Source organism: Salvelinus alpinus, chromosome 13, assembly GCF_045679555.1.
Source record: "Salvelinus alpinus chromosome 13, SLU_Salpinus.1, whole genome shotgun sequence".
Classification (NCBI taxonomy): Eukaryota; Metazoa; Chordata; class Actinopteri; order Salmoniformes; family Salmonidae; genus Salvelinus; species Salvelinus alpinus.
This window is the reverse complement of record NC_092098.1, coordinates 28171952-28188022: the sequence shown is the minus strand read 5'-3', so window position 1 is coordinate 28188022 and position 16071 is coordinate 28171952. Positions and strand designations below refer to the sequence as shown.

General features: G+C 39.8%; 1 protein-coding gene across 1 annotated transcript in view; it reads right to left on the bottom strand.

Annotated features, from left to right (window-relative positions):
- Positions 1–13777, bottom strand: part of LOC139537488 (delta-sarcoglycan-like) — a 265228-nt gene extending 251451 nt beyond the window's left edge. Inside the window, exon 1 of the mRNA XM_071338855.1 lies at positions 13224–13777. The gene's annotated coding sequence lies outside the window, so the exon portion shown is untranslated. The remainder of the gene's footprint in view (positions 1–13223) is intronic.
- Positions 13778–16071: the final 2294 nt, after the last annotated feature.

Sequence of the window (16071 nt, the reverse complement as noted above, 5' to 3'; positions counted from 1 at the left end):
CAGCTGTACATGTGATGGAAGAGTGCACTGCACATGTGATGGAAGAATGCACTGTGCATGCAGAGGGTTGCAATTCCATTGAATTGGGATAAATTAACAAACATATGCCACAAGAACTAGAATTGTCTTATGTGTATCCCACAAAAAAGGTTCACTGTTATAAGCTAACTTTTTTGATAATTTTAAGCAAAATTCCCCAAATTCCAGGGCTTAAATTTTCCAATCCTTTTCATCCCTAAACATAACTAAATGTTTAATATGTCAAGGGCTATGAATACTTTCTGAAGGCACGGTATATCCGCTTATCACACCTACAATGACAGTCTTGCACACACACATGCTTACATTGCTTAGGGATAGCCCCCTTTTTTCAATTTTCGCCTAAATGTCAAACCCAAATCTAACTGCCTGTAGCTCAGGCCCTGAAGCAAGGATATGCATATTCTTGGTACCATTTCAAAGGAAACACTTTGAAGTTTGTGGAAATGTGAATTGAATGTAGTAGAATATAACACAATAGATATAGTAGAAGAAAATACAAAGAAAAAACCAACCTGTTTTTTACCACTAAATGCAAGAGAATGGTCACTGTTATAGCCATCACTCTGGTTGTAATTCCGATAGTGTCCACAAGATGGAAGCAGTGTATGTGCAAAGATGGATAACTTCAAGAATGACTGAACCTCAAGACTTTTAGTGTGAAGTCCCCAGGTACATTTGGGCAAATCGTGAAGGAGACATTCGCATTCATATTCCATTTTTCTGCAAGAATATCGTCAAATCTGTATACTTGGACTTTGATTTAGCTTCCCAAGTATTAGTAGCCATATTATAAGTTTAACATTTACAAAACAAACAGTTTTCATAACTTCATAACTCTGAATATCCTTATAATTTTTGTCCAAAATGAAAAGGCATGCTGTCGTACAAGGTTAGTAGCTACATTTTACGACATATACATGGTTTCCGGATACTCCCATAAAGCCCAGCTCATTGGCTTTGTTTGACCCCAATTGGTGCTTATTTGACAAAGATACAGTCGTTCAAGTGATGGCCGCTCGTGTCATCCGCCTGCCATGAAGGCGTCGCTCTCTGACCAAATATGGTGTCCTATAGGATATACTACACACCTAATAAAATAGTGAAGACTTGTTATCTTCTAGGATCTCTGAGGAATATATACGAATGTGATTTGACTCGTTGAAACAACATTTAGGGTGAGATTTTCACAGATTCCTTTCGTTGCAAATTGAACGAGTGGAAATACAACATCGATCGTACATGCTATATGGACCTTTGAAGGATATGAAAAATGTTTTTTTTCTAACAAAATGACACTTCATGTTATCTCTGAGACCGTTTAGATGATAAATCAGAGCAAGATTTCAGAATGTAAGTACTATTATTATTTATCCTGCTACCAGTCATTTATCCAAATCCCCACCTACATGTATATATCTACCTCAAACTACTCCAGTGTCCCTGCATTGTAAACGTGGTATTGAAACTGACCCTGTATATAGCTTCCACGATTATTTCTTATTTCACATGTTTTCTTTATTATATATGCATATTTTGTTATTAGTTATACTATTTTGATATTGATTACTGCACTGTTGGTATAGTATACAAGTTAAGCATTTCACTGTACTTGTGCATGTGACAATAAACTTATACTGTGAATGAGAAAGAAGTGTGCATATACAGTACCAGTCAAAAGAATGGACACAACTACTCATTCTAGGGTTTTTCTTTATTTTTGCTATTTTCTACATTGTAGATTAATAGTGAAAACATAGAAATGATGAAAAAACACATATGGAATCATGTAGTAACCTAAAAAAGTGTTAAATCAAAATATATTTTAATATCGAGATTCTTCAAAGTAGCCACCCTTTGCCTAATGACAGCTTTGCACACTCTTGGCATTCTCTCAACCACCTTCATGAGGTAGTCACCTGGAATGCATTTCAATTAACAGGTGTGCCTTGTTAAAAGTTAATTTGTGGAATTTCTTTCCTTCTTAATGCATTTGAGCCAATCAGTTGTGTTTTGACAAGGTCGGGTGTTATACAGAAGATAGCCCTATTTGGTAAAAGACAAAAGTCAATTTTATGGCAAGAACAGCTTAACTTCTTATGGTTGCAGGAGCAGTATTGAGTAGCTTGGATGAAAGGTGCACAGAGGTGCCCAGAGTAAACGGCCTGCTCCTCAGTCATAGTTGCTAATATATGCATATTATTATTAGTATTGGATAGAAAACACTCTGAAGTTTCTAAAACTGTTTGAATTATGTCTGTGAGTATAACAGAACTCATATGGCAGGCAAAAACCTGAGAAGTTCCACTTCCTGTTTGGAATTTTTCTGAGGCTGGTAGTTTTTCAACCAAGCTCTCATTGAAATTACAGCGGGATATGGATGAGTTTTCATGTCCTACGGCTTCCACTAGATGTCAACAGTCAATAGAACTTTGTCTGATGACTCTGCTGTGAAGGGGGGCCGAGGGAGACAGGAATGAGTAACCAAAGCCATGAGGTGACCACGCTTTGACCACGCGCGTTCAGGTGGGAGGCAGCTCCGTTCCATCGCTCAACTGAAGTCAATGTAATTCTCCGGTTGGAACGTTATTCAAGATGTATGTTAATTTCTCTAGGGTAGAGGGCAGCATTTTCACGTTTGGATGAAAAGCATACCCAAATTCAACTCCCAGCTACTCATCCCCAGGAGATAAGATATGCATATTATTAGTAGATTTGGATAGAAAACACTCTGACGTTTCTAAAACTGTTTGAATCATGTCTGTGAGTATAACAGAACTTATTTAGCAGGCGAAACTCCGAGGACAAACTATTCAGATTTTTGTTTTTGAGGTCACTGTCTTTTCAATGGACTTTCATTGGGAAACCAGATTTCTAAGCGAATTGCTTGCAGTTCCTATGGCTTCCACTGGATGTCAACAGTCTTGAGAAATAGGTTGAGGTTATTCCTTTGTGTAATGAAGAAATACGGCCATCTTGAAGTCGAGTCACTCCGGGTGTCGTGTTTGATTGAAGTGCATGTCCAAAAGGCATGCTACATTTCGTTTTAATCCTGTTTTGAACACAGATCATCCTGTCTTCAATTCTATCAATTATTAACGTTAAAAAATACCTAAAGTTATATTACAAAAGTAGTTTGACATTTTTTGATAAAGTTTACAGGTAACCTTTGAGATATTTTGTCATCACGTTTGAGCAAGTTGGAACCTGTGTTTTTCTGGATCAAATGCGCCAAATAAATGAACATTTTGGATATATATCGACGGAATTAATCGAACAAAAGGACCATTTGTGATGTTTATGGGACATATTGGAGTGCCAACAACAGAAGCTCGTCAAAGGTAAGGCATGAATTATATTTTTATTTCTGCGTTTTGTGTCGCACCTGCAGGCTTGAAATATGCTTCTCTCTCTTTGTTTACTATTGTGCTATCCTCAGATAATAGCATCGTATGCTTTCGCCGAAAAGCCTATTTGAATTCTGACATGTTGGCTGGATTCACAACCAGTGTAGCTTTAATTTGGTATCGTTCATGTGTGATTTAATGAAAGTTTGATTTTATAGTAATTTTCATAGTATTTCATATTAATTTGGCGCTCTGCATTTTCTCAGGCTTTTTGCCAAGTGATACAGTAGCGTCTTGCCTAAACTCAGATTTCTTTATACAAATATGAACTTTATCAAACAAAACATGCATGTATTGTGTAACATGAAGTCCTATGAGTGTCATCTGATGAAGATCATCAAAGGTTAGTGATTCATTTTATCTCTATTTGTGCTATTTGTGGCTCCTCTCTTTGGCTGGAAAAATGGCTGAATTTTTCTTTGAGTTGGTGGTGACCTAACATAATCGTTTGTGGTGCTTTTGCTGAAAAGCCTATTTGAAATCGGACACCTTGGTGGGATTAACAACAATATTACCTTTAAAATGGTATAAGACACATGTATGTTTGAGGAATTTTAATTATGAGATTTCTGTTGTTTGAATTTGGCGCCCTGCACTTTCACTGGCTGTTGTCATATCGATCCCGTTACCAGGATTGCTGCCATATGAAGTTAACTAAACAGAGAAACAACAGTCAATCATTACTTTAAGACATGAAGGTCAGTCAATCCGGAAAATGTTAAGAACTTTGAAAGTTTTTTCAAGTGCAGTCGCAAAAAACATCCAGAGCTACGATGAAACTGGCTCTCATGACGACTGCCACAGGAAAGGAAAACCCAGAGTTACCTCTGCTGCAGAGGATAAGTTCATTAGAGTTATCTGCACCTCAGATTGCAGCCAAAATAAATGCTTCACAGAGTTCAAGTAACAGACACAACTCAACATCAACAGTTCAGAGGAGACTGAGTGAATCAGGCATTCATGGCTGAATTTCTGCAAAGAAACCACTACTAAAGAACACCAGTAATAAGAAGAGACTTGCTTGGGCCAAGAAACAAGAGTAATGAACATTAGATCAGTGGAAATTTGTCCTTTGGTCTGATTAGTCCAAATTTGAGATTTTTAGTTCTAACCGCCATGTCTTTGTGAGAAGCAGAGTAGGTGAATGGATGATCTCCGCATGTGTGGTTCCCACCGTGAAGCATGGAGGAGGAGGTGTGATGGTGTGGGAATGCTTTGCTGATGACACTGTCAGTGATTTATTTAGAATTCAAGGTAGACTTAACCAGCATGGCTACCACAGCATTCTGCAGCGATACGCCATCCCATCTGGTTTGTGCTTAGTGGGACTATCAATTGTTTTTCAACAGGACAATGACCCAAAACACACCTCCAGGCTGTGTAAGGGCTATTTGACCAAGGAGAGTAATGGAGTGCTGCATCAGATGACCTGGCCTCCACAATCACCCGACCTCAAGCCAATTGAGATGGTTTAGGATGAGTTGGACCACAGAGTGAAGGAAAAGCAGTCAACAAGTGCTCAGGATTTGTGGGAACTCCTTCAAGACTGTTGAAAAAGCATTCCTCATGAAGCTGGTTGAGAGAATTCCAAGAGTGTGCAAAGCTGTCATCAATGCAAAGGGTGGCTACTTTGAAGAATCTCAAATCTCAAATATATTTTGATTTGTTTAACACTTTTTTGGTTACTACATATGTGTTATTTCATAGTTTTGATGTCTTCATTATTATTCTACAATGTAGAAAATAGTAAAAGTTAAGAAAAACCCTTGAATGAGTAGGTGTGTCCAAACTTTTGTCTGGAACTGTACATGGAATTACATGAGTGAAACTGAGATAAAAGGTCTTGGTTAAAGAGAGAGAGAAAAAAACCTGCATTGACAAATGTTCCCATAAAGCCTGCAATATGCCCACAGGGATTTGTCGACGTTTTCAATAATTATCCATTTCTCATCCCTCCATTCCTAGATATTTTAATTTAGTCCACTGAAAACCAAGAGTTAAGAAAATTAAATCTCAGAAGCTCATTAGTCAAAGCAGCCATCCATTCAACAGGTAAATATCGCCATCGCTCATAAAGTCAATATTATCCATGAAGCCTGACAGCATTAGTATCACGATACATATTTCTTTCGCTTTTTCTGCCCTCCAGTATACAACAAAATATACACATGAGCTTGCAAATGTAGGCTACTTACATAGTAGAATGTTGGAATAATCAGGCATGTTAAAAAGTAGCATCTAAATTCAGAAAACAAATATTACCCAGATGCTGCCAATGCTGCCAACGCAACTGCTGTTCCAGTCCCCTTGCTGGGAGAATCTGCATTAAAATGATATGCTGCATTATTGTGCACTTAACTGCGTGCCAGAGGCACTTGTGCTGAGTTTGTTATACCAGAGAATTCAGTGGCTCACGCCTGGAGATGGAATAATTTATGAATTTGCTTCCTGACTCATTTAATTTTCTCCACAACTCAAAGGGCCCCCATGTCTGGTTTCCTCATCCCTGTAAACGGTACCAAGTGCACACTAAGCAGCAACATACACACAGACACACACACACACACACAAATGCACACATAGACACATACATACACACACACGCCTGCACAGGTCGTGGCTGGATAAGCACAGGCTATTATCAAAGCCAGATTTTCTTAAAAATAAACCTGATGAAACCCAAGTTCATCATACAACAGCTCCAACAACCACAGTGACATAGGCTATTAACTGCAATTTACACAAATCTGTCACCAAATGTAAATATCAATGTACAGTAGCCAAAATACACAAGCGATAAAGTGATTCCGCCAGCAGGAGCAAAAAATATTTTTGCTATGTCAGATTGTTAGTGCAATTCTCACATATAAACTTAATTGGGAGGAAGGATGTTTGACATGCTTTTGACATTTGTATCACAAACAATATTTTTTTAAATCATGATGAAAGTTGCAATTTTAGGCCCTTTTTAGACCTACTGTATACTGTACATGTCTCCTGTAAGACCCTATGATCTGTGAACCATACATGATACAGACAAAATCTTGGTGTCATTATACTTCTTATAGTATGCTCTCAAATATGCAGTATATGTAGATTCTGAAAAAAAAGTACATTCATTTATTCAATATAAAAAATATTAATATGAATATCTCAAAACTACCCTTTCTGATTTATCTTATTTTTAGACATGTTATTTGTAACAATATTATACTCTTCAAACACGTTGTACGGTGTGCGTACTGGCGGTAGAGAAGTCAGGCGCAGGAGAGCAAAGACTGTGTTCCAACGGCGCAGTTTAATGATAGAAATCACCGTGAACAAAACACAATAATCATAATGGGACAAAACCCCAGACATAACGTGCACAAGCACTTACATAAAACAATACCGGACAAGGACATGTGGGGAACAGAGGGTTAAATACTCAACATGTAATTGATGGGAATGAAACCAGGTGTGTGGGAAGACAAGACAAAACAAATGGAAAATGAAAGGTGGATCGGCAATGGCTAGTAAACTGTCGACGTCGACCGCCGAACGTCGCCCGAACAAGGAGAGGGACCGACTTCGGAGGAATTCGTGACACACGTCAAATTTCCAAGGTGGGCTCTCATATTTTAAACATAGAAATGTACATTACAGTCAACCAGTCACATTATGGTCATTAACCACTCACAGCCCTGCTTAAGGATTGCACATTCATCAAAGGGAGAAAGAGCTCCCTTTGAATCAATTTCATATTCACTGTGTTGGTGGTGCTGATCAAATGTATCATACATTCAGAATTAGCAGAGCCCGCTCTGGAAATGTACTGTATATTGTTCCAAACAATATGTCTTAACTTCTCACGAGTCACCAACCCTGATCCGGTAGCACCCCCCACCCCCCCCCCCCCACCCCCCCCCCCCACTGAGTAGCATAGCTAGCATAGCGTCACAAGTAACTTGTAGCATCTAAATATCATTAAATCACAAGTCCAAGACACCAGATGAAAGATACAGGTCTTGTGAATAAAGCCACCATTTCAGATTTTTAAAATGTTTTACAGGGAAGACACAATATGTAAATCTATTAGCTAACCACGTTAGCAAAGGACACGATATTTTTACTCCCAACAGCTTTTTCCTGCGTCAGTAGCTATCACTAATTCGACTAAATAAAAATATATATAGCCACTAACCAAGAAACAACTTCATAAGATGACAGTCTGATAACATATTTATGGTATAGCATAGTTTATTTTTTTGAAAAATGCACATTTTTCAGGTATAAATCACAGTTCTACATTGCAGCTGCAATCTGAAATAGTGCTGACCCAGCCAGAACAATTACAGAGACCAACGTCATATAACGAATTACTCATCTTAAAACATTTCAGAAAAATACACAGCGTACAGATATTGAAAGCCCAACATCTGGTGAATCCAAACAATATTTCAGATTTATGAAATGTTTTATAACGAAAACAAAATGTAGCGCTAAATTAGCATAGCTATACCAGGCAGATTCGGCTAGGCGCCCACGGCCAGTTCACATGCACAACAGATATGATATAACATCGTAAATTGGGTCTTACTATGGCTGATCTTTCATCAGAATGTTGATCAAAGTGTCCTTTGTCAAGATGAGTCGTTGGTTCCGTTCAGAATTGTTCCTTTCCCACTCCATTTAGCACAGATACACCGGAGACACCTGAAACCCCACCTCTTTAAGGAATACCTAGGATAGGATAAAGTAATCCTTCTCACCCCCCCCCCCCCTTAAAAGATTTAGATGCACTATTGTAAAGTGGCTGTTCCACTGGATGTCATAAGGTGAATGCACCAATTTGTAAGTCGCTCTGGATAAGAGCGTCTGCTAAATGACTTAAATGTAAATGTAAATGTACTGGTCGAGTGGCACGGATCTCTCAAACGTAAATAAATTCAGACAAAGGAACACCACAAAACTCCCGAAAAAATTCAAATAATCTGATTAAACTATATTGAAAAAACATACATTACGATGATCTGGTCACATGTATCAAACAAACTTCGAGACGGAGATAGTTTTCATCCATAATGGCCGCACAACAGAAGACAATCGCAGCTACAAGTCGCACGATTTAGACAACCGGAAGTTGTCGGTCACGCCAAAGAATTAGCTCTCATTTCACGTCAGTCCCAGATAAACAAGATATTTTTCCTCTGACGTCCTCTTGACACCCAGAGGAAGGCCAATGAGGTGTGTTTCGGGTCATAGGGGGCACGACCATATATAGGCAGAGCGTTGAAGCTGGCATACACATCTTGCTTTTTTCTTCTTGGTCATGGAAAGTGCTGTCAAATGACTTCTGTATCACTCAGAGACAAAATTGAAACGGTTTTAGAAACTAGAGATTGTTTTCTTTCCAATGGTATTATTTATATGCATATAGTAAGAGCAATAATTGAATAAGAGGCAGTTTAATCTGTAGAGCAAATTATGCTAATGGGAAAATAGCACCCCCTGTATTCTCAAGAAGTTTTAAAGGCCCCGTGCAGTCAAAAATGTGATTTACCTGCGTTTTATATATACAGTGGGGAGAACAAGTATTGGATACACTGCCGATTTTGCAGGTTTTCCTACTTACAAAGCATGTAGAGGTCTGTAATTTTTATCATAGGTACACTTCAACTGTGAGAGACGGAATCTAAAACAAAAATCCAGAAAATCACATTGTATGACTTTTAAGTAATTCATTTGCATTTTATTGCATTCCTTTTTATCCCAGTCCTTTTTCCACAAAACTTCATCTAAAATTGTTGAACGAGTTTCCTGTAAACAATAGATATTATATTCCTTCTCTTTTAGCCAGGTAAATACTGATTGTCTTTTCTTATTATCTGCTAACATGGAACCCAAACCAGCTGCGCGCGTGTGCCATCGTGCATCCATTTATTTTGTCCCCCCCACACCAAACGCGATAATGACACACATTTTAAAATATCAAAACAAACTCTGAATCAATTACATTAATTTAGGGACAGGTCAAAAAGCATTAAACCTTTATGGTAATTTAGCTAGCTAGCTTGCACTTGTCCTGGGATATAAACATTGAGTTGTTATTTTACCTGAAATGCACAAGGTCCTCTACTCTGACAATTAATCCACACATAAAACGGTCAACCGAATCGTTTCTAGTCATCTCTCCTCCTAGGCCTTTTCTTCTCTTGACTTTATATTGCGATTGGCAACTTTCATAAATTACGTGCATTACCGCCACCGACCTCGTTCGTATTTCAGTCACCCACGTGGGTATAACTAATGAGGAGATGGCATGTGGGTACCTGCTTCAATAAACCAATGAGGAGATGGGAGAGGCAGGACTTGCAGCGCAATCTGCATCAGAAATAGAACTGACTTCTATTTTAGCCCCTGGCAACGCAGACACTCGTTGGCGCGCGCGAGCAGTGTGGGTGCAATAATTGAATAATATAGATTTCTACATTTATTTTGCAACGCTTGTGCACGCGACGCGAGCGGTGTATTCAGCTTGTAAGCCATTACAATTATAACTGGCTATACTTATTTCACCATAATGAGACACAAGTTTAAATTCTATTTATCTTTTTAATATATGTTTGTAAACACACCATTAAAAAGTAACATGATGATTGAGTGTCTATATAGCTGTTCCATGATATTTGCATTGCTACTAAGTAAACCTCCAATTGGTCCCCACTATTCCACCCTCTAATACCCCTCTTCATCCCGAGTTGGGTTGTCATCCCAATGCCCGGCAGACCACCCCCGACCCCCCGGATCCCAAGGCGGAGAGACCCGGACCCATCCTTTGAAAAGAGCACACAGTGCCACAAACAGAACAGAAACAGATCAACCGCCAAATGCATTTCCATCGCCTTCCCCTCGATTTGTATTATATACAGTAATAAAATAAAAGATATACTGTATATACGTACATATTTATATATATTTTTAAATCCTGTTTATCTTATTTTCCATAATTAGCTATTCATATTTGTAGTAATGTACAAAGCCAAGTTTGCACATCTACAAAGTTTGCACCCATTTCTATCAGTAGAGAATAAAAAAACAAATACAACGCTAAAAACATGAATTCTTGACAGGTGCTTACTTAGTTTTCATTCAAACAAACCAATCATTCAGTAGAGGTGAGATACAGTTGTTTTGTCATAAGACAGGGTCTGTGATTGTCCTCAGACAGACAATGGAAGCAGATAGGTACATTGAGAACCAGACAGAGGACAATTAAAGTGTGTTTTCTATGTTCTTTCCTAAATCCAAGGATACCGGCTTCATCTGTGAGCATTCAAAAAACAAAAAAGGACAACTCCTCTTATTATTTAATCATAATGGTTTCGCAAACCCCCATTAAGTATGTATTCACATTTATTTGAGACTTGCCTTCTGGTGCTTAGTTTCCTCCTCCGAGCCCTGCATCCAGCTTAGGGGTTTGTTCTTGCGGGACTTCAAAAGAAATGCAATAATTTTTTATATATTATGTAATTATTTAACTGGGTTTTATGGTTGTACATTTTTAAACACAAATGCATGTGGAGTCCCACCAATTAGAGGAGGTCTGGTTGCCTGTTCATTAGTCAAGGCAAAGTCAGCTTCCAGTTTACTCTGCCCTCAAAGCACAGTTGATATCTACTCCTCACACGGCCCAAACATGATTCAATACTACAGTAAGAAGGGCTCCCAGGTGACGCAGCGGTCTAAGGCACTGCATCTCAGTGCTAGAGGAGTCACTACAGACCATGGTTCAATTCCAGGCTGTAACACAACTGGCCGTGATTGGGAGTCCCATAGGGCGTAGCACAATTGGCCCAGTGTCGTCCCCTTCCGGGGTAGACCGTCATTGTAAATAAGACTTTGTTCTTAACCGACTTGCCGAGTTAAATGAAGGTTAAAAAGAAGAAAACACAATAACAGAAAATGTAGGCCTACCTAGAATAGACTGCTTTTCAAGCTCACTGACAATAACATACTTTTTTTTTTTTTTTATTACCCAAAAAAGAAGACCAAATATTTCCAAAAGGCTGGCTCAGTCACAGTCTGTTCCAGGGATAGGAAGTGCATTTTATTCATATCATCAACATCATATTCCTCATTTTATGACACACACAGAACTTTCTGAATGTAACAAGAACGCTGAGTAGTGAGCTCAGATATGTAAAAGGGTTTGAGTTGTTTGAGGGGCAATTCTGTATTGAATGGTGAGAGGCAAGGGTATCTTTGCTGTATTTGACATTTAATAAAGTTGTAAGACTTTCAGGTGATGTCCTTTTCAATCTAATGCGCTTACTCTGTTTGTGTGTGTTTGTGCATGTGTGTGCGTATGCTTATGTATGAACAGTCAGACAGGGAGCTGTTGAAATCGAAACAATTTACCTACCATGATGTAGTATGCATCATCAAAGGTGTAAATTCCATCTCAAACACTTTCCACATTTCTGTAATCACAGCATCTTCTACACTCACCCCAACAATATCATAATCCAGTAGGAACCTCAGCGTTGCACTGCACTGAGCAGCCCCTGCTGCTCTATAACATCCCAAATCAAACTTTGTGTCAGTATTTTACATAAATAATTATCTGCTTCTGTGAGCAGCAATGTTCCCTCTACTGTATCTTTCTAGCGCTGGACCAATGCTAAAGACGGAGGCACAGCACAATCTTATCTTCAGCAGGTGAACAAAGTAGCTAATTCTGTCTATCAATTGATTTCCTCCAGACACATGGAGGGATTTCTCTTCAGTGGCCGGGGATACCAACTTGCCCCCCAGCGCTCATTACACATTCATTCCCAGTGAAATGTAGTAGTTTTGGGGATAGATTCTCTCCCTCCGAGGCCAGGCACACCAGGCAGTTGCAAGCCACAGAATAGGTGTATATGATCACACATGACTCCCCTCTGGGCATATATGCATCCTGCACAGGGTGAACTCCATACAGAAGGGAACTGTGGGATATGCATCAGGCCAGCATTCATGTGTGTATGTGTGTCACTTAAAGTACAGAGAGATCTCTCACTATCAGAGAGTAACGGAAGAAGGCATAACCAATATTAATCCACCTCTCTCTTCACCCGACCGTCTCATTCTAGTAAGTAACCCCTCTCCTTTTTGCACTGAGAGAGGATTCTTTCTGGCGAGACACTATCACATAGTGTCCAAATGAGAAAACATTCAACACAGTGACAAAAAACACGAGCCCGAATCTCCAAATACTCATTGTAAGAAACTATTCAGTCACCTAGAGTAAGCACCCTTCTTCTCAAGTACCATGTAATCTGCATCCATTATCAAATGATTCACAGTATTTTAATTTGACTCCTGACTTGATAAAAGTACCATGTGTGTGCTGAGATGAAATGCTAAAGTATTATTTATGTTCACTGCAATAAAGCAGAAGATTTGAAGCTTTCCAGACTGAAACTGACTTCTCATCCTGCATGTGGAAGAATTAGACGTTTTTGGGATTGTATCTATGTCACCATTCATCTGTGTCAATGAGCTGGTCATAATCCTCTCTAACAGTACCGAAGACTGTAGTCCAAGTGTAAGTGGGACATTTCTTCTTTTTAAATAAGACAATTAAAAACTAACCATACATCAAACTGCACAACATTTGGCAAACCTCTCCCTTTGATCAAAATGTCACTGCTTGTGATAATTTCCTGAAGAAGAGAACAGTTATTTCAACAGTAAGCAGTGCAGAAAACAAACAAACCAAAAAACACATGATAAAGTAAAGCAAGAACCTACCTCTTAGTCAGATGCCAAAAATCACAGTCTTGGACAAGTCAGAAAACCATAGAGCTGATGAGCAGCCAGTGTTTCTTTTCTTTCGGTTTGGCGTCTAAGAAGGAATTCCTTCTAATGTATATCTACAAAAGCATGGAATCCAGCAGCGGACTGTGCTCCATGGGGCTCTAGAGCAGCAAGGCTGTCATTGCCTCCGGTGGCTGTGCAGGGCTGACTGTTAGGCAGGTAGAACTGAAACAGGAGGATACAAGTGCTCAACAGTAGTCCTCTTTTCTGTGGCTTGGGCAGGAGAGGGAGAACTGAGCATCTTTTTGTGATGTAGAAATCCCAGTGTGAACACCGCCACGCGCCTTTAATCCTCACACGTTTTCAAAAGCAGGTAGGAGATTAAGAAGGTTGGGTAGCATCAACATTGTTCTTCCTAAAGCAGCAACCTCTCTCTTTCCCCCACATCCTTCTGTGCCTCTTTATTTATTTGTGACTGGAGCTATGAGAGAGAGAGTGTGTTTGTTTGTGTGTGTGAGAGAGTGTGTGTGCGAGAGAGAACAGGGAAAGGCAAGAGAGGGAGTGAGAGGAGGGGAGTAGGAGAGAACGAGAAAAAGCGAGAGTGTGAGCAGGAGAGAGAGAAGCAGGAGAGAGAGCGCAACAGAGAGAGAGCAGGAAAGAGCGAGGGAGGAAGAACGCTTGCACTGTCAGTGACAACATTAGCAGCGCTGAGTAGGTGGAGTTTTCTTTGCAGCAGAGAGGATCATGATTTGAAATCCAAAAGGAGGAAAGAGAGAGTGAGAAAGAGAGAGAGAGAGAGAGTGAGAAGGACAGAGAGAGAGGGGGAGAGTGAGAGATAGAGAGAGAGAGAGTGATAGAGAGAGAGAGAGAGAAGCTAGAGGGTGAGAGAAGACTGGATGGAAGAGGAATAGAAAGGCAGGATGAGAGAGAAGGAGGTGTAGAGGTTAAGGAAACACACAAGAGGAAGTGAAAGGATGAGAGAAGTGAGAGTGCGAAGGAAGAAAAGAAGGCAGAGAGAATTAACAGTGTTTCCAGCTGTATTGAAGTTGGAAAATTGCCTGCATGATTCCCACTAGAGGTCATACACATTGATTAGAATATTTAAAGGAACACACACTGCATTTAAGAGCCAGAGTCAATCAATATCATTCATGAAAAGGTTATCGTTGTTCATTGTTTCATGAAAATAGAAGTGGATATGAAGTTGTATTACTCCATAGGCAATTGGGTTAATTTTAATAGGGGTACAATGGAGTTTTCCAGTTAAAAGACTAATCTGTACATGCAATTAAAGGCAGGGTTGTCTGATGGTAACTATCAATCAATATTAATGGGGTTTGGAGCTGAAGACAGATTATCTGGTAAACACTGAGTGTAAAAACATTAGCTCTTTCTGTGACATGGACTGAACAGGTGAATCCAGGTGAAAGCTGTGATCCCTTATTGATGTCACTTGTTAAATCCACTTCAATCAGTATAGATGAAGGGGAGGAGACAGGTTTAAGAAGGATTTTGTAGCCTTGAGACAATTGAGGCATGGATTGTGTATGTGTACCATTCAGAGGGTGAATGGGCAAGACAAAATATTTAAGTACCTTTGAACAGGGTATGGTATTAGATGCCAGGCGCAACGGTTTGTGTGTCAACAACTGCAATGCTGCTAGGTTTTTCACACTCAAAAGTTTCCTGTGTGTCAATAATGGTCCACCATGCAAAGCACATCCAGCCAACTTGACAACGGTGGGAAGCATTGGAGTGAACATTGTCCAGTATCCTGGTGTGGAACGCTTTCGACACCTTGTAGAGTCCATGCCCCAAAGAATTGAGGCTGTTCTGAGAGCAAAAGGGGGTGCTACTCAATATTAGGAAGGTGTTCCTAATGTTTTGTAATCTCAGTGTAGATCTGCTACTCAATAACACTTAACTCAATAACATTGTCCCAGACACACTCCATGACTGACACCAATGAGATCATTACTGCAGATTTATTTTTGTGTAACTACAAAACAATACATTCTCATGAGACCTGTTGAAAAATAAGTTTTTGGCTGTCTGACGTCAAGAATAACTCCACTCACATTACTAACATGACATGGTATAAATCATTCTTGATCTATTCAGGATCATGGGCGCCTGTGATGCCTGGTACCAAGGTCTGACTCCTGATGCCATAATGAGGCCAATGTAACAGCCTAATAGTGTAGGCAAATACATACACATACACATGCATGCACACACACATACATGACATACTGGAGCAGACACATACAGTGCATACTGTACACACACACACACACACACACACACACACACACACACACACACACACACACACACACACACACACACACACACACACACACGACAGACTGGAGCAGACACATACTGTACACACACACACACACACACACACACACACACACACACACACACACACACACACACACACACACACACACACACACACACACACACACACACAACAGACTGGAGCAGACACATACAGTACATACTGTACACACACACACACTATAAAACACATACAGCTGAACAGACGTACACGTACAATCCCAGTCACGAAGCCCTCACTTCGCCCCAGGCAGGAGGGTGGATATGGCTAAAAACTGCCACAGACAGTTTATTCACACACACACACACACACACACACACACACACACACACACACACACACACACACACACACACACACACACACACACACACACACACACACACACACACACACACACACACACACACACACACACACACACACACACACACTCTCTCTCTCTCTCTCTCCCTGGGCCATTTTGAAACAAACAAACAAAAATTATATTTT